Source organism: Tauraco erythrolophus, chromosome 4, assembly GCF_009769465.1.
Source record: "Tauraco erythrolophus isolate bTauEry1 chromosome 4, bTauEry1.pri, whole genome shotgun sequence".
Classification (NCBI taxonomy): Eukaryota; Metazoa; Chordata; class Aves; order Musophagiformes; family Musophagidae; genus Tauraco; species Tauraco erythrolophus.
The window spans coordinates 34,071,582-34,097,020 of NC_141468.1; positions in this window are offsets into that span (position 1 = coordinate 34,071,582).

Consider the following 25,439-nt stretch of genomic DNA (forward strand, 5'->3'; position numbering starts at 1 on the left):
ACGCACCACCCTGATACAGTAACTGGACACGAGGGGAATATATGATTTTTCCTATCACCATGTTGGTAAATTTTCCCTAAATCTGTCACAAGAGCAAGTATGGGTTGTGGGTATTTTTAATGTAATTGCTCTGCGGATTTTCAGATCACAGCTTTAGCAACCTGGGGGACTCAGCAAGGCATTGACCAGACCATTGCTGTTGTCATGAAGACTTCAGTAGCAAAGAACATGAGCTTTCCCTCTTGGAAAGTCAGCAGCACCAGGAGAAAGGCAAAGGAAGGGCAACAGGTGCTCACAGCGAAAAAGAGACAGTGAGTGAAGAGACACAGCCTCCAGGCACTGCTGGGCTGCCGTGGGGATGGTGACAATGCCATGGCTGCTCCCCTCCCATGGGGCACAGAGGGTGCATTGTTCTGGCGCAGACTAAGAAAAGCGTCACCTGCCCTGCACGGTCCTTTACTTCCGCTCTGTCCTTTCTCTAATTTCCTCTATATTGTAATTCCCTGCTACCTAATTGAATGTGCAGGATTGAATTACTGGTCCAGACAACTGATGGATGGGGAAAAACGCTTCCCAGCTGAGAAAGGAACTGCCAAGACCAAAGTCCTTGAGAAAAGGCAGTGCTTTCCCTGGCCCAAAACGCTTGCTTCTCTCTAGCTAGGTAGGCACATCTTCTGCACCTCCACTTGAACGAAGTCCCCTGAGCTAAAAGCCAGCTTTCCCAGCCATGACATAGTGGGGACCCAGGAGTTTGAACTTCAATAAGGTCTCAAAGCAGCTCATTAGTTTGTGGGATGACGTCAGAAACCTTCTGTTTGTGCCTACTGACAGAAATGAGACACCTACTGACTGAAGTAACAGCTGAGCAATGTTTTTTTGAAGATATCAGTGGCGCCTAACTGGTGGGATCAGGCACCTACATACCTTTGAGGTACTCGGCCAAGCAGATTAAGTGACTTGCCCACAGTCACACAGGAAATCTATGGCAGAGCCAAGAACTGAAACCAACTTTCAAACGACTTAACCACAGGATTATCATTCTTCATGTATTAAATTATTAATTCTGATGCTTGTCAGGAAGCCTGAGGCACAGGATGGGTGCTTATTAATTGGAGCCAGACACATAAACATGCACATTGATTTATGTATTCATATATTTAAAACTGGATGAAAGAACTATCTGGTATCTCATTTTGGATCTTACTTTAGTTGCTCTCCTCCTGGTTTACCTGGTTTACACAGAGTTGAGGATGCACTGGAAAGCAACCAGTTTTCTCCCATATATGGAACATTTGCTTGTGGGTCTATACATGCAGTAGGAGTCATTAGAAGTCGGGAAGGCTGGTTTCACCATATATCATCCCAGTCCATCTTTCAGACTTAGACATTTTTGTCACACGTTCCTGGCCAGGGCTTGTTTCTCCATTAAGCCAACGTGGCAAGAGTATATTTTTGCTAGTCTGGGTTTACTTCAATTGCTCACAATACCTGCATTTCTTTCATTATTCTTTGTTCCCTTGAGAAATGAAAAAAGAAAATATCCTGGGAAGATGGAGTACAGTGACATTGCCAAGGTTTAGGTGCTGAACTGGGATGTCTGTTTTAGGAAACGAGTCTCTCTCTCCTCCTTTCAGAGTCAGTGGACGAGGGTAACTTCTGTGGGGGTGACTCAGAGAGGAGCCTCGGTTATAGGCTCTGACTTGCCCGCTGGGGGAGACGCTCTGTCTGCACTGACTATCAAGGGAGGCAAGGCTGGCAAACGCAGGCATTTAGGCATTTAAATGTATGTGCTTTGAATACATTCTTCACACCCTGCACACCTCCTACTTATGCTTGAGGTAGAGTGGCAAGGACCATGGAAATACTGGATTTTTATTAGATGTTGTACTCTCAGCTGATATGTAGCTAGAGGGGGGATAAGCCAGCAAGATTAAACTCATCTGTAACGATGCTGATGTGAATAACCACAGGTACCTTCTAGTTCTGGTGACAAGAAAAGGACGGTCAAGGCCTTTGCAGTATCTAACCAGAGCCTTCCTGATCAACTCCCAGCAAGCGAACCATATGCTGGGCGGGAGAAGGTGGTGCTAGTGAGGGCACGGCCGAGTCAGAAAGTTTTAAGGAAAGCAAACTCTAGGAATGGTGAGACCAGAGCTGAATTTACAGCTTAGTACAGAGACTGTAAACCTCGATTGGCAGCATTTCACTGAGCTACTTACACCCCATCTGCACCACAGCTGTACCTAACCACACGGAGAACATCCTACCAGGCACCAGGACTTGTACGTGGTCTCTAGGTAACATCAGTCACTGATCTTAAAATATCCTGGGGCAAAATATTTTGGGGTTAGGTTATATTTTCATCAGATTATAATAATCAGATAAGTAGGTTTTGTAAGTCAGGTTGGTGACTTTTAACTTATGTAACCTGGTAACCAGCTACATATCTGGGTATTTCTGATTAGCGTTTTACAACAGTATGGGACCACTTCACCATGTGTAGCATACTTCATCCTAAACAATCCAGTAACGTAAGGAATTAGTATTGCTACTCCTCATAGATAAGGGCCTTCAGACCTTCAAGACTTAAATGCAACTGAATAAAAGCAAGCAAGTTATTGCAAAAAGGTAGAGATCGTTCATTGTTTTCCCTTACAAAGAAGGCTAAGCTATGAAAAATTATCTCTTATGCATACATAGCATGTAGTATCTCTTCCTTCTGCAGCTTGCCAACAAAATACAAGCAGCTCATGGTTCAAAATTTGGGTTATTTGAATAGCACTGTGTGCTTTAGCATGGCGAACACAAGCATGATAGGCTGAAGGACTGAATAATGGGTAGACATATTGACAAGTAACATCAAATAGAGCTGAGGAAAATGCATTTAACCAGCTTTCCCAGTCAAAGTCAGTGTAATTTTTCCTTTTCTGTATCTGTCTCTCTTACTGGAGTTTGTATTATATACAGTCATATCCAAATTATAATGCTGTTGATTTCAGTGGAATTTACTGGGTGCTTGGACCTTCTGAAATTTAGGCTATTTACACAGCGTTCTAGCTTTTGGTTTTTTCTTATAGTTATATCTTCATCTAGCTGTTCTGTGATACTAGTGAGTATTTTCAGATGACAAATCCACATAAAGATACTTAATCTTAATTTTGAGTATCTCTTCAGACACATTTGAGTGCTAGCTAGCCAGGTGTGTTTAAAAATCTTTTTTTCCTCAGCAAGTTTTCCCCATTTCATGCGCAGAGTAAGTCCCGCACCTAGGTGATACTCCCAGATGAGCTGATATTTGGCAGTGTGCGCTCTGCAGGGCCTTGTGCGCCGAGGCAGTCTTCCCACAGCCTTCAGTGCTGGAGAAGTTTCTAAGTGAGCTCTTTGGAAAGGTGAGGAAAGAAAGGGCTTGGATCAGGGAACTTTTTTGGAACATGAGCAGCACGGCTGTCAGAGGGAAACCTGGAGGCTACTTTCAGGAATGAGATGTCCATGAAAGACAGGGTGTAGAGAAGCACTAGGTTGTGGTCCTGGTTTAGGGGTTTAGCAGTAACACTATGGAACAGGAGGAAGCTGAGGTAGTAGGAAATGGCATCAGGGAAGAGAAGAAGCAAGGTTGTCCTTTTCGGAGTAACTTGAATGTTGTTCAGGACCTTGAATGTCTAAATACACCTTCTCTCAATCTAATAACGAAATAATCGTATTCTGGAAGATCCTCATCTTTAACCAATTCACGCAATTCATCAACCAATTCATCCTCAGTCAATGTCACCCTTGAGGAACCCATGGTTCCATGGCCCGTGGCTTTGTGTTGGGTGAACTTGGACAGTGGAGCTCACATCTCCCCACCCTGCTAGGTAGGCATGCCTTTCGTGGCCTGGTGCTGGCGTGGGTCCCTTGGAAAAATCATTCCAAACACTCAATGACTACACGCTTGTATTTAAATCCCCTCCTCATTTCCTGATCTAGATGTAAAGTTCTTTGGGTTTTCAGTGTGTATGTTTGTGTGGGTTTTCTCTTTCCTTCCTCCATTTCTTGTGTTTCTCCTATGAGCATCAGCTCTCTGTGTTTATCCTTACTTGGCTGCTGCCCAAAATGCTGCCGTCAAAACACATCTGTAGAATAAGTGGTGAGTTTTTTAAAGGAATGTAAACAGCCAATAAATTGTTATGGGTTTTACCCACAGAATCCATGCAGCTTTGATTGTTGGTACTTGTTTTTATTTAATTTGTTGTTGGAAATGTCTTGGGTTTGTTTGTTTTTGCCAGATAACTGCTGTGAGCCCCACAGAACGAGTATGACAATGTGAGAAGCTGTTTTGGTTTACTTTAGGCAAAACTTCAGGGTTGATGAGAAAGTCCTGAGGGCATCAAACAGGCCAAGGCAGGCTGACGCCTTCTCAGCTTCAACAGAGGTGTCTGCAGAGGAATCACAGCGGACTCAAGCATGTGGATCAGCTAAGAAATCTTGTGGCTTCTTCCACATGCATTTCCATAAACTTGGGGCAGTCTGCTACCGAGGGCTGTGTTACTGACAGAAAGAACAGGTTGCCTACTCAAAGGGTGCCAGATGAAGAGAAAAATCCTTAAACCCTGTCAATTGTGGCTACTGAAAAAGGTTGATTGCAGGTTCCCAGTGAGGAGAGTAGAAGGTAGGGAGGGAAGCACAGGGCACTGTAGGGACTTCGGCCACAACTTTCTGCTTATTCCGAAAGAGTTATTTGTGCAGCTGCCACAAGTTCATTTAGCTTCTAGAAATGCACCAAGACAAGTGTATGGTCTCTTTCTGTACAATTTGTATGATTTTTAAGCTGTAAGAGATGCAGTAGGGGCTGTCTACTATGGCATGGTAGCACGACCAAACCTTTGTGCTGGACTTATGCCACGGGCTGTCCACACTCAATTATATGATCAACAGAGCTGCAGCTGTAAATGTTGTGGTCACCTGGGCTGGAAAGTCAGAGAAGTGGCTGAAGGCTAACCACATCATTCACAGCGTGCCAGCGGCTTCAGAAAACGCCTCGTTAATCACCATGGTGTGAAGGCTGGGCTGGACTCCGACTCTGATGCCACGACTGACAGCACACACTGCTATGCCCATGCCGAGCTCCCTCCGCCTGTGCAGAGTAATCCAAGGAGCCTTTGTGCATTCCCTACAGTATACACCTGCTTGGCTAAGTGAAAACTATTTTTGCATGAGAATCAAACAAGAAGCATATCTGTGGGAAACTGCTCTTTTCTGTCTTAATAATGCTTCTTGTAGGGCTTGGATAATTGATGACTACAGAGACTGGGGTGGTGGTATGTCTTTTCTCAGAGACACTTCAGGTAAGACTGGGAATATATGCCCACAGAGAACACTCCATTAGAAAACTATGGTAAGAATCTTGCTCTGCTCTAACTATAGACATATCCTTCGAGGAGAAGAGCCAATTTCTTAAATTTCTGTTGACAGGTTGAGGACATTTAGATGTGTAATTGAGTGCTTTGGGAAATATGTTGAAATAGAAGTGGGGAAAAGACCCCTCCAGAACATGCACAAAGCTTAAATCTCTGCCACCCCTTACTCTGCTATGAGTTTCCTGTTCATAACTGGATGTGCACTTGAACATGAAAAAAAGGGGAGGCATGTGTGAAGTTCACTGACACTGCCCTGCTATAGGTCCTTGTCCACCTGACAAGAAAAAATGGTGTGTTAGGAATATGTTTGTTTCCAACCAGTTGTTGACATAAAACTTGGCTATTATTTTACTTTTCTGGTGCCTAAGGGCAAGGAAAGATTGCAACACATGAAGCAGACAGCTAAAACAGACAGTGACTAAATAAGGAGGTATCTGGCAGGAAAATCTAGACCACCTATGTAAGATACTTAGATTTCCTACTCAGAGAAATATTTCTGCCTTCAAACATGGAACTAGAAAGCTTTACACGTCAAGCTGGGATCAGGGACAGAGCAAACCATTAGGACATGGTAGGCATAGAGGTACACCTGAATCCCCACCGCACTTTGGCCCTGCCGCACCTATTTCAGGGCTCTGTTCAGTTCCTTTGTCCACAGAACATGGAGACCTTCACATTCATGACAGAGATAATGGTCTTCTACAGAGCCAGAAGCGCTGAGGCTGCCTCCACAACAGTGGTACCAGCTTGCTCCTCAGATAGGATCTGAGCTGCAGCCTCGCTTAAAAGGAGCATCTGGATAATCCCTCTCTCCCGAAGGATTAGAATTATAATTCCTATCTTTAACCACCAGCCAGTAAAACCGTCCCAAGAGGAGGACTGGGGACAGGACATGTCCCCATCCTCCTGTCAAACACCCGCCCCTGCCAACAGGAATGCAAGAGTTGTAGGGCAGGAAAAGAGCAGGCAAAATTGAGCCTGATCCCGTAGCTAGGGCCCTGGGCAGGGGGCAGGCTGCGGTCCCTTGGCTACCCTCCAGCCGAGGGGCAGGCAGTGGGACTCCTCTCCAAGGGATCTCCTTCCAGTGCCGAGGAGCGGGCAGACACCCAGCTGGCCACGGACACAACATCGTAGCTCCATTCTGCAGGAGCCATATGTGAGGGAACTGGCAGCGAGAGACCACTTCTCCTGGCCCACGGCTCAGAATGGTAATTACAGTGTGGAAAGAGCCGCTCATCGCACGCGGCCAGTGCCAAGCCCATTTCCTACTGCATCACGGAGCTCCCCAAGAGGGACCGGTGCTCTCCTCCACACCCAGCCAAGCCCAGATCATTGAGAAATCTTCCGTGCAACCAGAGAGCGCCCGCATAGCTGCACCATCCCTCCTGGGAAGCGGATTCGCCTGGATTGGGTCCGACAGAGAGGCCAGGCCGGGCCAGAGGTGAGTCTGACAGAGAGGGGTCACGAGGCTCACGGCAAGTGACGGCCCTGGATGCGGGACGAGGGCGCGGGACGGGCACTGCCGGCAGTAGCAATCACTGTGGCAGCTGTGCTGCGCACTGCTTCACTGCCCATGTAACCTGAAAAGGCACGTTCCAGCTCCTGGGCTGCAAAGTTGATCAGAACTATGATTTTCCTGTCCAGCCTTCGAGTATCTGGAGTTTCTGTCTCAAATTGATGGCTCGCTCAGCTGGGTGGTGTGCATGCCTAATGTCTTGAGCAGGAAGGAAGAGACAGCTTAAGAAAAGAGATATAATTAAATGTATCGGTGCAATGTATTTAGTGCTCTGCATTATTTACTAGTGAAAGATGACAGTTTGCATGGAAAGATGTCAGACAGAGCAGAGGACTTGTAAAGAGGTCTGCCTCCTCCAGCAGTACATCGAGTGGTTAAAATAAAAAAATGAAACACAGGGGATTTGATACTGAGTTTAAGCAGTAGCAGCAATCTAACAACTCCCCCTCCTGGGGTCCAACCTGGACCTATTTCTGGAAATAGAAATACCCTGAAATAATCACTGGTTTATTTAGTCTGCACCTGGGTGATGTGTTCAGCTGCAGACCTGGCTCTGACATCTTTTGAACTCAGGGGCCACTATTTTTCTCCCTATACACTTCAGTAAGAGTTCTACCAAAAATTATACCAAGTCTTGTACAGACTAACGCACATGAGTTTTTATATTCACTTCTGGAATATCATTGTCATACTCTTGATGACTTGCCCCGGTGGGGTTGGGCCCACAGGCATTACAGCAATGTCATTTATTCAGGTAAACAGACTCCTTCAGACATATTTATGAGGACCATCCATCTTAAAAGAATTTTGAAGTATTTTCAGCACTAGGTTTAGTTTCCAATTGGTCAAATGAAAAAATGTGATGTTCCTTAACATTTTTAAGCCATTCCTCATTTTCAATCTTGTGGTTTCAGGATCTGTGTATAATATAACACTTGTTGCTGTGATTTATGGCTCTAAGTTAACAATATGCTGTATGTGGTGTTAATTGCACTGGATGGAATCCAGAGGCATTAAAATGCTCATCTTCCCTCCTCTGTGCTAATGAGCTTTGATTTCTAACCTGTCAGTGGGGATTATTTATTAGAGTATCATGTTTCTGATTCTCCACAGTAGCTCAAATGTCAACACTGTCATCCAAGCACCCTCTGTTCCCTCCTCCCCAACATAGCTTCGACACAAGAGAAAAATGGATTTTGCTGAGACTTGGAGTAGAGAGTGTCTGAATGCATGAGTCCAGCAGTAAGGGTATAAAGGGAATAAATATAAGAATTCAGGAACAGCTACTACAAGAGGATCTGGTCAGCTTTGAGATAAATGGACCTTACAATGATACTCCTGATCAGAGGATGACATCTTAGGCATTTTTCTTGGAGCAGATGGAGTAATTTTGTCCACAGGTTTGAGCTGGTAGTGAGAAATCCAGAGCTCCTAATACCCAATAATAGCTCTGAAGGAGTTTCCTTCTTTGGTTTTAAGTTAGTGAATTAACCTCCCTACTTAGGTTTCCCATTTCGCAAGTAGGGCCAAACGCTTCTTATTTCTCTCAGATAAGAACAGGTTAATTAGTTAACATCCACAGAAGAAACATACTAGATAAAGCTAAATATTGTCTTGCAAAAGAAGCCTGGATATTCTTGTTAGTTAATTATTAAAAAAAATAGCTTTGACTTGTTTTGATCAGTTTGGGCACTACCGCAGAAAAGTCTAACTAATGTTTGACAGTATTTCTATAAAAGAGAAAAACAAGTGCATAGACTCTTTAAAAAGAAGCTAAAACCTTAAATTAATATGTCAATGTGGTAACATTTCAAAAATTAAATGATAAGCAGACAGGACACGTAGAAATGAAAATGTAACAAATGTAAATTCAGCTGTGAAGTGTTTCTTACGATATGCACTTGATGTCATCAAATGCAATATATTCTGCTGCAGATTTAACCGGAAAAGCAGGAATAAAAAGTATGAATAATCAAGGCAGCTGCATCAGTGTTATATCTCGTTCCTTATATTGTAGCTGATATAAAACTTTATGACTTTTTTTTTAATTATCTGGTTAATCAGGCAAGTCTTTCCCAGTTTTGAAAGCCTGAATGTTTATGTTTCCTACATGTTTTCATTTTTTTAACTTTGTAGGTATGGTGTTGTACTGATAGAGTTTTTTTATATAATAGCCGTGTTTGTTTTGAATTCAAACCAAACTGTCTGCACTTAATAACATGAACAATTAAATATTCGCAGCAAGATTCTCACTGTGCCAGCTGAGCGTCCTCAGAAGATTTTTTTCTTTAATTGCTTTATATGTTGCTTTTAATTACATTCCTTTTCCCAAGCGATTATATCCTCATATAGGTCCCATTCCTGCAAGCTATCCTGGCACCGAGGCAGCGAGTTAAAGGCAGAAGAGTGCTGGGAAGGTCTGCCGGGGTAAAAAAGAGGCATAGTCTTTTGGTCAACAAAGGGATGCCAGGAAAGCTGTAAGCCTTGTAAAGGCTTCTCTTTGGTAAAAAAGCCAAAGAAAAAAGCCAAATAGTTTTAGAGGCACAGGGGAGCAGTAGGCTGCAGTTATCCATCTGGAGAATACTGGCAGTTGGTAGGAGGATCTCCTGGAGGACCAGAAGGAGGTATGAAGTACAGAAAGGGTCTTCCTTTTGGGGAAAAAAGGTATATTGTGCCTGGGGCTGGGCCCCCTGAATTCCTCTTCTAACACCACAGAGTTCAAGCTTGTCTGTTACTGGAAGAGAGAGGTGCAAAGGCAGTATGATGTCCCCAGGGGCCACTTTGCAGAGAGAAGCTGTGATGACCAGGAAGAGCCAGCGCACATCCACGGCTGCAAGGCCATGAACTGGAGAGGAATAAAAGCTGGTAGCGAAAAGTCCATCTCTGGTCACCCAGAGTTTCCTTAGAAAAGAAGGAAACTGCTGAAGGAATATGTTTCTCATCAACAAAATTAAAATGCTGGATAGACTTAATTGGGAAAGGGCATTTGCACCAATATTCTGCAACTGCAGGGGTAAATCGTGCAGAGACCAAGACCCATTCCATGCCAGGACTAAAACTGTTACAAATCTTTGCAGGACTTTTTAGGTTAGAAGAGTTGGGAGAGAGACACCACTGTAGCTATAGCTGACAACTGCCAATACTGATTGATTACCAACTAACACAGATGATGAAAATCTGTTATCCCACTGACTGGAGCCAAGAAACCAAACATGGACAGCTTTAAAAGTATAGATTTGAGCCTTAAGACTATTTCAATGTACCGATCATCTATGTACATTAGCCAAACCACTTCAGCATATCTTTCCTGCACTACTCTTCATTTCTCCAGCTCAGACTGAAGACTGAAACACCTTTGTGCTAAAACTGTACATCTTACTTCATATTTGAAACTGTCTTAATTTTAGCTACTCATTCTTGTTACACCTTCTAAAATGAAAATGGTACTATTGTCTTTACTTGGTGTATAGGCAGCTTGACAGGTCTAAGCATGATGAGATTTAATTAAAAAAAACCTCAGAGTTCATGTTTTTGGATATTTTTTTCCCTAGAAATCAGAACTAGACAACAATATCTGATGGAGGGTTTTTTGCCTTTTAATGTATGTTGCATTTCTGACATGATTGCATGATTCCAGGAGGTCAGGCAATGGCAGTTGACTATAAAAGTGATGATGGTTTATAGCAATATATTATTTTTAACGATTACCACTCATTCCTGCCTCCCTGTTGGAGTTTCTACTTGCTCAGTCAGACCTTGGCAACCTAAAGTGTTAATTTTACATTCCGCACCAACGCAGCGGTAGAATCAGGATCAGCCTCACATTAGCAATGCATGATTAGTTGCCAGGTAATGATGACTCTTAAATCCTTGACTAGGTTATTGATTTCCAAAACACAGTCACCCTTCTGTAACAGTAACCTACATTCTTGATGTCAAGGTTAATGACATTACATTAACTGCATTCAAGTGCATATTGTTCAAATGAACTCAGCTTATCATGCAATCCAGATTGCTCCCAAGTGTCACCTCTTTATTTAACAGCTAGCAGTCATAATTGATTTTTTTGAAGCATTTTTAAAGCAAAGCTACCTTTTAAGCACTAATGAGCTTGGCTGAATGCGTATATGACAGAACACAGGGAAGGAAATTATGCAAATTTTAATTCTTTCTTAAATTCTTTCTGTGACGTTTAAGACATGAAAAATAGCTTTTACCGGGTGAGATGGTGTTGCCTTTATGGAAATAATTCTTGGAGGACCTCTTTGGCATTATTTGGCCCCTTCTTAATCAAGTTTTTCAAGGAGTGCAGCCAGTGTTGTGATCTCCACCTCAGGTCTAGTGTCTGGAAAGTAAAAAAGAAACAGAAATGAGCTGTGTTTTCTCCTTCTGCTGTGATTTTCTCCCTGCAAAGTGGTTCCCACTCATGTTACTTCAGTGAAGAGGCTGATGTTTGGCAGCTTTTGATTTCTTCAAGGACTCAGTGCGTCTGCTAGAAGCAAGATTACCAAATGTAAATGCAGAGCTGCTGTACAATATTAGAAACAGGGAAACAAATTTAGCTTCTTTTAGTTGCTTACTATGACAAAGGAAAGCTGTAGTGCCTGCATCTAGTTGTGTACATAGGGTCCTCCGTGCAATCTGGCTCTGAAAGCTGGAGCAATTCCATGTCTTTCTATATCCAAAGGTGCAAGAGACCTCAAGTCTCCATTCTGGGAGCAGGGTGTGAGGATCAAGGCTATTTTTCCAGTAAAAACTTTTTCTGGAGCAGTAAACACCAATAAACTGAGGAGACAGAGGAGAATCGTCCTTATGACAAAAGGTTTTACAGAAAGAATGTTAAGTCTGCCTTTTCCATAATTGTCATTGGTAATATCAACACAAGAATATATTATTATTTCTTTCTTACAGTACACTAATACATCTTCAAATCAAATTTCTTGAGCGGGTATAGATGAAGAGCATAGGTATTTATGTGTTCATATTATCCTATAGTAGCATATAAGTACCTACAAAGAAGCACACTTTTTATCTGTTTTCCCCATTCCTTCTACCCTTTATCACTGCTGTTAGATGCAAGTACTGTACACAGCAATAAGAGGAGGAAAGTAGCTGAGTCATTGCACCCAGCAGGTTTGTACTGCTACAAGCTCAAAAATGAAGATAATAAAAGTGCAGTAATATTGCAAAGAAGCAGCATAATCCTGAAAGCCAGCATGTACCAAAAATAAGACAGTGATAACTAATTCAGACAGTAAGTTGTTTGTGTGTCAAACCATGTATTTAGCATATATTAATGCTAAAGGAGTCAGAGCAGAGAAAAGCAAGTCCACCTGCATCCACTTGTATACGAATTGTTTTTGTGATCATCTGCTGCATACAGATGCCCTTTAGCCACATAAAAAATAGGGATGGAAGATCTTAGGTTTATAGAATTTGCACTATATGCAGGAGTTGAGATTTTTAATTTTCTTCATTTGACTGTGATTCCCAGACTGAAAAATTTTCCCCTTGTAAATAATTCAGGTTCTCTTCCTGTGACTGCAACACAAGCCTGCTTTTCTACTTACCAGCACTTACGTGTACAGCACAGTATGTAAAAGAGTGCCCAAATGAAAAGATTTATTAAAATCTTTATTATGAGAAACTTGAAATGCTGTGAGTACCATTTCTTTGTTGTAAATGGCCTTCCATGGCTTCATTTGAAGACACCTTTCTTCCGATACAAGTCATCCATGAGCCTACACAAGAGATGCTTACTGGCACTCTGCTGCTAGTTATCTGGTATTATTCAGAGAGAAAATAAATGCACTCCAGGGTGGGAACCGCAGGAAAGGGCATTTGGCAGTTGAGGTGCAGGGGATTCCACGTTGCTTTGTGGAAGCGACAGCATGCCTTCAGAGAGCGTCACAAGGGCACCTCAGGGTGGGTGCTCACAGCTCCCCTGGCCATGCTGCCAGTCCCCTGCTCTCACATGAGGACTGATAGGATGGAAGCTGCTGCCAAGGGGACCTGGCAGGTGCGAAAGATGCAGCCTCCACATCAAACCTGAAAAGCACTTGAAATTTCTCAGTAGAAGTGATCAGTGTTGCATGTAGGAACTCTTTCCAAAGACCTGTTGGAGAGCAAGGGGAGATGACTGGACAGTTTAAGTCTTGAGTGCGTGTCTTTTTGCTACAAATAAACTTTTCACTTAATATTCACAAAACTGTAATGTATGGTTGTTATCTGACAACCTGTGAACAAGAGACGTTTCTCCAAAGTGCCACATGCAGATATCGCCTTTACTGTAGAAAAAGGCAACTCCAACCCCAACTGCTAGTGCCGCCTTCTTGTGGAAGGAGACTATCTTGCAGACCATGAATCTTCTCCTGCAGGCAGAAGTGCTGCAGGGCTGCAGGGCTGCTCTGAGGGTCGCAGGAGGACAACACCATGGGATGGGAAGCGATGGGCGACTGAGGTGGGGATGTAGCAGCAGCCAGCTTCAGAGGAGTAGTGGCAGTGGCAGTAGTGTTGCAGGGCTGGATAGCAGGTGATGGAGCAGCAGCAGAGCATTGGTTTGGTGATGGCAAATGGCTGAGTTGAACTGAAGCCACGGAGAAAATATTTAAGGACAGTGCTACTGTGTGGGTCTTTTACCCAGAAAAAGAGCTGTGAACACTTCAGCTAAAAGATGTAACAGACCTCATATATTTCATATCCTTCAAGAAAGAGATCTACTTGCTAATCCTCCAAGCCTAGGCAGTGAGCCGTGAGTGATATACAAGCAGGTAGCAGCTAGCTACCACCTCACCTCACTCAACTGAAAGAGACATTTCATATTGTCAACACACCTTGGAATAGCAGTAGTTTCATCTGGTGATATTCAGATTTTCTATGCTGATTTTTAAATTATTATTCTTTCCCAACTCCACAAAAAAAAAAAAAAAAAAGGAACTGTTTACTTAAACCTTTCTTTCTAAATCAATTTTTTGTCACCCAGGAAATATTTCTTGCTCTTAAGCCCCCAAATTGATTTATTTTCCAACATTTGAGTGAACTGAGAAAACACTTCAGAGCTTCTGATAAGAGTATCTAGAAAAATGAACCTGGCACATTTGCTGCCTGACACTGCCTGGCATACAGTCAGCAGCAAGGATACAAAAGCTTTTATCCTAGTCCTTGTGAAAATGGACCTCAGTCCTACAACTAACTGAGCAGACACCGGCATTTGCCCACATGCAATTACTGGGAAAATCGGGGCATACATTATAACAGATCTCTGACAAGACCTCCAATGCTGATGTTAACTGAATGTTTTTTCCAGGATATATTTTCAATATTGTTTCTCTCTGCTTGTCCAACTTGAATACTCCTGAGAATGAGGAGATGACAAGAATTAATGCCTGTTTGCATTAACCCAAACTTTATTGTCACTTAATTAACCATGATTAATGTCAGGAGGCAAAGGAGAAGCACCAAGCTATTTTCAACAGCTCTGTACTGATGAGTTCAGAAAAAAAAAAAAAACAAACAAGTAGTGGCACTGCAATGTTGATTAAAATAAAATCCAGCTGAAAGATGCATTGTTTTGAAGGCAAGGTTTATTCTTCAGCCTCTGACAAGATCCTTGTAAATTGCCAGTCACTGCAATGAAACCTCACTTGAGAAGCATGAACCAAAAATAAACACTTTTCCCAAAACTAAAAACAAAGGAGAAAATATTACCCAGAATTACTCAATAGTCATGAATTTGTGTAAACTGTATTTGAGTAATACATTCTCAGTGATTTCAGGGAAACAGAGCTGCCTAGTTTTATTTTGGCACTATTCCTTATTAATCTCACAAGTTTAATACACAGTCCTGATCCATTGCCAAAAATAAATCCATGGGTTGATTAGGATACCTGCTAGGTCTCGCAAAGTAGACCAAACAGCTGTAGGGTAGTGGGAAGAGGAATACATGTTGCAGGCCTGACATTTTAACTAAGTTGCTAGAAACATCTAAGCTTTCCAAGAGTTGTTTTTCACATCATTGCAAGCAGAAAAATGAAAGAAATTAAAATCAAATGAAGATTGATATTGTAACTTTCCTATTTGAAGAATTAGTATAAAGGGAGTTATTTGAAAATAGAAAACTGATGAATGATTGTCTCCAATGGATGTGACTGTATAATCTTTCTATAGGTTCAAGGGAAAGCATGCACAGCTGTTCTTTTGCTAGAAGAGAATGCTTCTTTTACTTGCTGTCCTTTTGGTCTGGGAGCTCCATGAGGGATCTCTTACTCGTTTTTCCTCACATACTAGTGAGGGAGAAAAACTGAAGTAGGAATTACTAGGCAGTGAGCTCTTGAATGGAAGCAGCACAAGGCAATGTTCGGGTGGGACTTCTCCTGCTCTCTCCTCTTTCCCACAAGAGCCTTTGCCTTTGCAGATGGTTCTATTCCTATTTTTTTCTGTGGCAGAGACCTGAGCTCACAGCTCCTCACTACCAAAGAAGGAATGGAAAATATGACATAAAATGGAGGAGCCACAAATGAAAAGCGGGAGGGATAGACAGCTGGGAAGAGGAAGAACAGGGCATATTGAGGACTGGAATAAGGATGGAGAATGGATTGAGAGCAGCCCTGAGGAGAAGGACTTGGGAGTGTTGGTTGATGAGAAGCTCAACATGAGCCAGCAATGTGCACTGGCAGCCCAGAAAGCCAACCGTGTCCTGGGCTGCATCAAAAGGAGCGTGGCCTGTATGTCCAGCGAGGTGATTCTGCCCCTCTATTCTGCTCTGGTGAGACTCCACCTGGAGTATTGCATTCAGCTCTGGAGTCCCCAACAGAAGAAGGACATGGAGCTGCTGGAGCGAGTCCAGAGGAGGGCCACGAAGATGATTTGAGGGCTGGAGCACCTCTGCTATGAAGACAGGCTGAGAGAGATGGGGCTGTTCAGCCTGGAGAAGAGAAGGCTCCGGGGTGATCTTACTGCAGCTTTCCAGTACTTAAAGGGGGCCTACAGGAAAGCTGGAGAGGGACTTTTTACAAGGGCGTGTAGTGATAGGACAAGGGGTAATGGCTTTAAACTGAAAGAGGGTTGTCATAGTTTGATGTGAGGGGGGAGGTCTGGGTGGCAGAAGCTGCCCATCAGACCGGAGTCCCATCCTCCTTGGGGCTTGAGCTAATCGGCGCCTCTGCAAATTGTCCTATTTACATCAGGACAAAGGAACCGGAAAGGTGTGCCTTTGCCCAAGAGTGAGGAGAAGGGAGGGGGGCGCAGCCCCCGCTCCGCGGCCCAGGGCCGGGCCGGTGCCACCCACTGAAGATGGCCACAGCGGAGCCGCTTGGGGAACTCGGGGAGAGCCCTGTTCCCAGGGTGCCCACCGGGCCAAGTTCACCCAGAAAAGACTGAGATCTGAGACAAACAGCCACACAGACACCAGGTCAGTGAAGATGGAACGGAACAACGTGTGCTGCAGCTGAGTCCCCCTTGCAAGCGGCCCCTTTGCAACCAGTCCTCGGTGGAGCAAGCAGAGACCCACTCGCAGCCCGTGGAGGATCCATGTCAAGAAGAGATGCCAGAGCCTGAGTACGGTACGCATCTAGAGTCCGTGGGATGACCCCCACCGATGGGGAGGTGCTTTGTTCAGAGGAGATCCCTGAGCCCAAAGACTATTGAATCATGGGCACAGGTCGAGGCACATTTACGCATTTATGCATCTAAAGTCTGGGCGCATTTACGCATTTAAAGTCTGCATGACGACCCACGCTAGAGCGAGTGGCAACAGTTCCCTAAGAATCCGAGACTGTGGTAAAGCCCGCACCTGGAGCAGTCCGATGGGGTAAGGATTGCATCCTGCGGGTAGGACGCACACTTTCCCTGTGAGTAGGGGATCCACTGGAGCAAGGGACAATGGTGTAAGGACTCCTTCTCCTTTAAGAGAAGCGGCAGTAACAGCATGGAATGAACTGACCTGCACTCCCCCATTCCCTGACACCCTGTGCCACTGGGGGGAGGAGGTAGAGCCGGGAAGAAAAGGCAAAGGGGGGGGGAGTGGTGTTGATTTTAAGATCTGGCCTTGTTTTCTTGTTATCCTCTCAAGTAACCGTTTTTGTTTGCTTTTATCTTTCTAGGTAGCTGTTAATAAACTGTTTTGTTTTAAGAAAACAGCCTCTTTTGCCCGGGACCATGGTTGGTGGGTGCTGCTCTGTTCTTGTCTTGACCCTCAGCTCTTTTATTATATTTTTCTCCTCTCCACTTCACTGGAGTGGGAGAGCTGCGTGGGGTTTAGTTGCCGGATCAGCCTAACCCACGACAAGATTAGATTTAGGTTAGATCTAAGGAAGAAATTCTTCTCTCTGAGGGTGGTGAGGCAGTGGAACAGGTTGCCCAGAGAAGCTGTGGATGCCCCATCCCTGGAAGTATTCAAGGCCAGGTTGGATGAGGCTTTGAGCAACCTGATGTAGTGGAAAGTGTCCCTGCCCATGGCTGGGGGGTTGGAACTAGATGATCTTTGTGGTCCCTTCCAACACAAACCATTCTGTGATTCTATGACAGTCAGAGACTGGTACAGGGAAAAGCAAAACAATTATAGGAAAAAGTAAATAAATTAATTAAATCTAAAAAGTATGGATGAGAAAATGGAAGAAGAATAGCAAAATAGAAAGCAGAAATTTGTAGGTATAATTTTCTGGATGTGTGCTTCTATTCAGCATTTAAAATAGTAGATTAAAGTTTTGGACATTGAAAATATTTCCTGTTGTTTTATTCGGGTTTTTTTACTGTGTCTTTTGAGGACTTTCTAGGTGATCTTGCAGTGCATTGAGAACTGAGTATTCAAAACCAGTTTTTGTTTATGAAGAAGACATTTTTACACACATATCATAGAGCTGCATTTTCATTTTAGCATGGAATAGGGAGCAAAAGCACAGACAAACTAATCAGGAAGGCTGATCTAGTCCAGCCAGTGAAACCAGCAGTTTGTGCTCTCCTTTTGTCCTCATTTGACCAAATTATTTCATATACAGAGGGAAATTATTCTGCCAAAGACTCAAGCTGAGAACAATAATCCTGCTATGAATATGTCCTTCGAGGAATTTTCTTGTTTACTCAAGCAGTGAGAGCTCTAGTTTTAGAAAAGCTTTCCCTCGTCTATTGATTTCAATTGGAGTTTTATGCAAGGAAAGAAAACCTTTTTCGTTACAGTTGAAGCAATAGGAAATGGCTGAAGGAATAAAACTGTCATGGGTGACCACTAACTGATGTCACTCTCCTTGAGCATTCAGCAGAGCAATCATTTTAGGGAGAAACAATTTGCAAGTAGCAACATGTTTTCACTGGACTTCAGCCTTGCCATTTTTAATATCTAGCTATGGTCTTTAGTTGTGAGGTCTAGTGCCCGTGGTGGGTTTTACTGGAGTCCATTAGGCTACTTACGTAGCCTTTAAGAGCATTTCTGTCTTAGCCACATAATTATAATGTGCTTTGTCATCTGGCCAGCCTGGGGAGAGTAGTCAGTGTGAGTCATGTGAATTAGAACTCGATATTTCACAGTATCATTGGTGGTTTTCAAACAAACTTCTCTCTCCCTCTCTTTCTCTCTCTCTCTTTAAATACACTGTCAACTGATTTCTGCTTTCCTGAAGTGAAGGAGATACAGCAGTATGCCATCCTCTTCTCAGTCCCCAGTCTGCATATGGAAACCATTCCACAACACGGTGGCAGAATGAAAAGATGTCATCTAAGCGTGTGACGTGTCTTTGTGCAACAGCTAAACGCAATAGAAGGACATTTTTTGCTTACTCAGCATTTATTCAACTATTTCTAAAATTATTTCCTTGGTCGAATAATTTATGCTTTAATAGCCGGAATGATCTTATAAAATTTTGAACCTTCATTCTGAATAATTATGCTGCTGTAAACATGTCCTTTCTTTCTCCAACAAAAAAAAACCTGAGTCAAATGTTGTGCATGAAAGAGTCTGGAATAACAAAATAGGGCATTTAAAATTTAACTTCAGCTAACAAATAAAAACATTTCCATCAGTAATTTTAATCTGCAGAGCAAAGCTTTGTCCTCAAATCTTTTCACAGCCTCATTTTTCTTTCCAAAATAAAGAAACCCTATTCTCAAAAAACTCAGACCCATCTGGTAAGTCAGATGTATGACTGACCAACATAGAAAACAGGCTGGATTTAATTCAGGGCTAATAAACACTGTCAAAGATAAAAAGTAGCACTAGTTCTATGTTGTAATGTATCTCCACGTAAACCTACTCAAAATGTGCCTACTAAATGGGAGAAATACCCTAAGATTCTCTTTTCCATCTTCCATACATACTTCCATGTCTGAACCATACTGACAAAGGTGCAACACTTCCTCTGGGATCTTTGGAGTATTTTTTTTAGTCTACTGCCAAGACAGAGCCTGTCATGAGGGTTCCTGAGGCAGTTATGATGAAGTATAGGAGCAACAGTTGTGGACAGGCATCGTGTTGACCACTGGTTGAAAACATAGATAGCTAAATATGAAAGATGAGACTTCATATCAGTGACTGGGCAAAGCGATCCTTTGATCCAGTGTACATATTTTATTTTTCTGTGGCAATTAAATTTAGATTTTTTTGTACCAGTTTATCTTAAAGTGACTGCAAGTTTATCTAAAACATAATTTATAGTATTACTGTGCTGAGATAATCAACTAGGTGTGGAATAAGGCCCAATGTCTTTTCTTCCCAGCTACAAGTTTTATAATATCAACAATGCTTTGAATAAATTTGGTCATTATGAAAGTATTTGGTTTCTAGACGTTTGTGCAAATGTTTTGTGTTTGCAAACATAGTTTTTGTCACAGGTACTTCTGTAAAGTTTGGTACACACATGCCATGCTTCAGTTTGCAGTTATTTCTGGGTGTCTGTTGAAACCTTGATTAGACTAGTTTAGTGTCATGTGTTTCGCCTCTCAGTTAAAGCAGACTAATGTACAATACATAGAATATTATGGCAGTTTGGCCATGCTAGCTTGATAATTTTCTACTGTGTGCTCATAATCACTGTTCCCTTCTAGCCTGTTAAAGTAGCTTGCTTGTGCATCACAAATGTACTATTTTTAGAGAGGGAGGTAAAAGAAGACATCATTGCAGAAATTTGAAGAAGAAAGACTATAGACAAAATTTCATTTTTACTTATTAATAATGTTCTATTTTAGCCATTAGCTTGTGTTTCTAAAGACACGTAAGTCATTGTTCATGTTGTTCTTCAGAAAAAGTTCCTCACAGGTAGTAGGTTGGGGAGCATGACTTTGTTCCAAGAAATCTCCCAGAACATGAGACATTCTTAGGCAGCCATGTATTATCATTAATAAGTCCTTTGTTTCACATTCATGTGCAAATACAGGATGTTATTTGCTCTTTATCCCTTATAAATGGCCAGATCCTCAAAAAGGCTTAATCGCCTTAAAATTAGGTGGCTAGATTCTGAAGCAGAATCCAAAATCCTGTATGTCCCTGGGTTACCTCTGTGATGCATGGGGAAAACCAGACACCCAGGAAGGATTTTGAGAAAACCAGTAGAGCAAGCAAGTAGCTGCTTAAATTAAGCACACCTATGTTCTGAATTACAAGTGGGAACAGTGTGCTGGCCAAAGCACCGTGGCAGCATAGCTCTTCGTGACGCTGTAGTGCAAACAGCATTGGGCATCTGCTGACATATAAAGTAACTTTTTGCACATCTGTTCTCTCCTCTCCTCTGTCCACAATCTCTCCCAGTACCTGAGGAAAATGCCCTGTAGCAAGTGCAACAATCAGCAGTGGGACAGAAAAGGGAGGGCATGTCCTGTAGACCAACACAACACAGTGTGAGATGTGCTCTCACATTTTCCTACCTAGGTTTCTGCTATCTCTGCAGGACAGCCAGGATCTTTACAAAAGGCAGGAGGGAAGGCTTCTGGAGTGGGAAAACCACAGCTAACACAAGTTGAGCTGTCCCTGCTCAGGTATCAAACAATCAGCAGGAAAATACCTAATATGTAGATAAAAGAATTACTGTGCACTGAAATGTGTCTTAAATCTGTCATTTAATGCTACAACTTGTACAACCAGGTTGGCATTTGCAGCCACTAAGTCCCTCTTCCAGGCAGGTACCATGTACTGTTGCTCTTCCTCCCTTTCTAGTCACTACTTTAATGATGAGAAATAAGAGGTTCATTGAAACATCTCCTCCCAACTCACAGCTATACAGCTCAGGTCCTTAAAGGGTGCCCTAGTCCCTCATCTGCTTGCCATTCTAGGATCCAGACAGGATCCCTCCTTCTATTGACGCTTAAAACAAGGTCAGACTAATCACATCCTTACTGGAACAAAAAGAGGGATTCACTCTGTCTTCTGCTGATTAAATCACTCACTTGGAGAATTGCATTTTATTCAAACAATCCTCAGAAAAACTAAAAAATCCAAGGCACCTGAAGAGCTCTAGTACTTACGGGGGTCTAAAGAGGTTTGGCACTGCAGCTTTCCACTTGCATTTATAAACCCAGACACATCTGTGTCCTGCTTTCTGATATGTAGCCACCTAAGCAAGAACCCTTCATCATTTCATCAGGAGCAAGGCAAACGCTTTCGCCGGAGACCCAGTCCTAAATCTGTGGAAACCGCAGCTCTTACTCATGTTCATGAGGAGACATGAAGAGCCCAAGTAGCATTGTACATAGCATTTCATGGGCCTTAGCTGTGCTGGAAGTATACTGGGGAGCTGCCCAGGTGATCCCAGGAAAGAAGGGAAAAGTTACAAACCCTTGAGGATTTGTGACTAGTGAAACCCAACTGAAATACAAAGCATGGGCCAAATGCCAAGCATAATAGATGTATTGTTGCCTGCAGGGCTCATCTTGGATATATAACCCAGATCCTGAAATTTTTTTTCCAATTCTGATTCCTATTTTTTTCCTAGCTCAAATTTCCTTAAATGGAAATCAGCCAACTGGAATTAATGTGAGTGAATGCAATTACTATACTTGTTCCTTTGACTGTACGAAGACTATTTTTTTCTGCTTCATGGTCTACTCTGCATAGCTCCCCACAACTTCTTTATTTCTGATTCAGACTGTGCCTTTATCAAATTTGCCTGCCATATAAAAATGTGGCTTTTTTCTGGGCCCCATCCAAAGGCCATGGAAGTCAATGGGTTCATGAAAGGTTCAGAGCCAATTATCACTGCCACTACTTCCAGCCACGTTCTTTTCATGTAGCATGTTTTGCTTTTATAGTGCTGTTCTCTTTTGTCGGTATAAAAAAACCTCCTCTATCACAATGCAGTGCAATCTATTTAATATTCAGATTTTTATTTTCTGTTTTATAAGTAACAGATTTTTCATAGCATTCCTTATCTTTCTGGGATGGTATGTGAATCCAGTGAGTCTAATGATAAATTGCTGAGCATAAATGGAACTTCAGTTCTCTATGTCAATGAGTAATGTTTTGCTGCTTAAAAAAATATTACTGTGAAATGTATCCTTGATTTACTGAGTCTGTACTAAAATAGATGAGTAACTTTGTTCTGACAGCATCAAAAAAATGGTCAATTCATTCTCTTTCATGGCATGTGGGAAACTGGCATTCAGAACAAATATTTAAGGATGTTTCATTCATCCTCACCATTAGACTTCATTTTTTTGAAACAGAATTGTAAAAAAGTTGATTTAACTTCATTAAATCAGTAAAGTGAATTCTCCTGTGCAAGATATTTTTTTCTTCTTTATTCTTTGTATCTAAGCTTAAGAACATAATCTGCTGAATGTCTCATTTTGGGTTGCTGTTGCATCTCCCTATTCATCTTTGCACTCTTCAGCTCCCATCCGCTACGAGCCATCATTCAAAAAATTCTGCACTTAATAAATTTAAAAAATGAACTGTACTTCCCTCTGTTCCATTTGAAGGGAAGAGGCTAAACAAACTCATCTCCCAAATAGTTCCCCAGACTTCTCTACCTTGCTGATACTTCGCAATATTTTCAAAGTTTACGGGACACAGTGGGACAAGGAAAGAATAGCTCTTTATGTGACAACACCGGGCAGGTATCCATGGGCATGGCAGTACTGCAGCACAGTACCATGGGCTGCTGTAAGATCAGTGCCGGCAACAGCAAGTGTCCATCGGAGGACATCCAAAAGCCTGACTGTGCCCAGAGACCTGAGATCTCCCCACACTGAACCTGGATTTGCCTGTAGATCCTTGGGCTCCCACTAAACTCTTCCTGTTTTAAACAACCATCAGTTCAAAGCTGTGGCATTTTAAAAACACTTTCATCCTTTTTCTGTAGACAAGAAGGCTATAAACCCCCAAACATTTTAATCTGCTTACTAGTCTTTAATTATACCAACTGCCAATAAGTTCTACTACCAGTCCAAAGAAAATACTGGTTGTTGTGTATTTTTTTAAACTGTGATTGATGAAGCATATTTGTGTAACATTAGGTCATATTTGTCAGAGTTTAACTTCTTAGTTGGCAACTACACCATTAATTAGCAATATTGCTGATAACCTCTATTTTATATAACCAGCAAGCTGTTTTTCCATACAAGCTGGCAGTGGAAAACAAGAAAAGGATATTTCCATGGTGCCACAAGTCTGGAGTGAGAATAATCAGAGAAATACACACAATGATGTTCTCCGGTACTACTAGTTATATAAAACATGCTTCATTTTTTGACAGGCATTATTTTCTTAGGTATTCTTATTGTGGCTTCCTTTCTTTTCAGTCTTAGAGTATACTGCTTTTAATCTTACATCTCTGTTTCGGGTGCTCTCTGAATCCACAGTGAGGCCTATATTCCTGAGGTTTCACATATCCTGTCGCAATACCCTGTTTTCAGCTTCTTACAACTCTTCCAAACTTTCTCCATTTGGAATGAAATTTTCCATCTAACTTTTTTTTTTTCCCCAAAGAATATTTGCCAAGGAATACTGCTGATTTTGAGCATGAGGCATAGGAAAAAGAATATATTTCTACTTGTCTCAAAACTGCACATCATCTTTTATTTTAAATGTCGTAGTGTCTTCCAACATTTGGAGCTGGGACATGAAGTTTCACAAAAGGATAAACCCTATATCAGGAGTTTATCTTTTTACCATTACTATGAAAACTCACCTTTGGCCAAGTGACATCCTTTTGAAATACTTTAGTTTAAAACCTCTCAGCAGAAAGTGGTTGGTGTTCACCCATCAAAGTCTCCAGAGATGAGACTTCTTCCTTTCCAAGCTCTCAGAACACACTCAAGGACCTTGCAGTCCTAGCTGTGCGTACGCTGTTCGACTTGAGATTAGTCATTCTGCACTGCGTTTCCAAATCTGAAACATGGGAAAAATACAAAGTCCATGTCTCAGAGGAGCTTTGTGAAACTAGGTCACTAACGACAGTGAAACATATACACGCTGCAGGGAAAGGCACTGTAAAGAGCTCTTGAGGATGTGAATAATCCTACTTTTACAGCACACCTTCATCAGCAGAGAAGACAGACAGCTTGGGCCATGCACAGAAAAATGAAGAGAAAATAAAATCGTGTTGTTACTCATAATTGAGTACAATCAGGTTTTTGCACTGAGAAAAGACTGAGGAAGGAAAAAAGGATGTGAGCATGTGCTGAAAGATGGCATCCTAGGGCACATACACTGCCTTGTTGCTTAAAAGTTGTGTGAGCTTTAGGTCATGCATTTTCTAACTGCTGAGCTTTTAATAATGGTCTTTAATCTAATCTCTGTTACCTATCTCACCACTGAGAGGTGAAGAAGAATGCCTCTGTAGTTAAAGTTCTGACCTGGGACCTGCGGACAGTGAGCTCCTTTCTGGATTCCACCACACACATTTTCTGTACAAACTAAATCAATAAAATAAGTATAATGTTTAAAAATGCAGTTTATTTGCCCATTGTCTATCAACCACACCTATTTGATAGGTGTGATCTTCAAAACTTTTTGGGAAGTTGTTGTCTCTTATTCAGTAATTGTCAGTCTCAGCTGAGGCCTTCAGTTGTCATTTTAACAGAAATAATGACTTGGTGAGCTCTGTTCAAAGCTCACTGAAACTAAACAAGCTCTTCCAGTGAATTCAGTGGCATTTGTGGTGGCTATGGGAGCTTCTCTCTGAGCAAACTCCTAAGCACTGCATCTTTGCTGAGAAGAGCTAAAAAACACATGAAGGCAAGAAGCTGATCTTTTTATCTTGAGATGCATTTAAGAGGTTCGAAGTACATTACACGTGCAGTCATCAGTGGATTGATTACATCTCCCAAGAGGCAAAATACATTCAGGACATTTGCAAGGGGCTGCCAGGTTTGGCTGCAAGCCCTTGGAACTTGTGTTCCCCAGCATGAGAGAGGCAAGGTACCAGGTGGGACATGGTAGGATGTGCAAGTGGCACTAGGGGCCTACGTTCAGGCATCTGGATGGGGTTCTGTGCTTCTAAAAAAGGACCAAAAGCATTAAACATAGATTGTTTTTTGCATTTGTGATGCACTAATGTAGAGTTTGCTGTGGCTTTGTGGTATAACAGGAAAGTAGCCTTAGAACT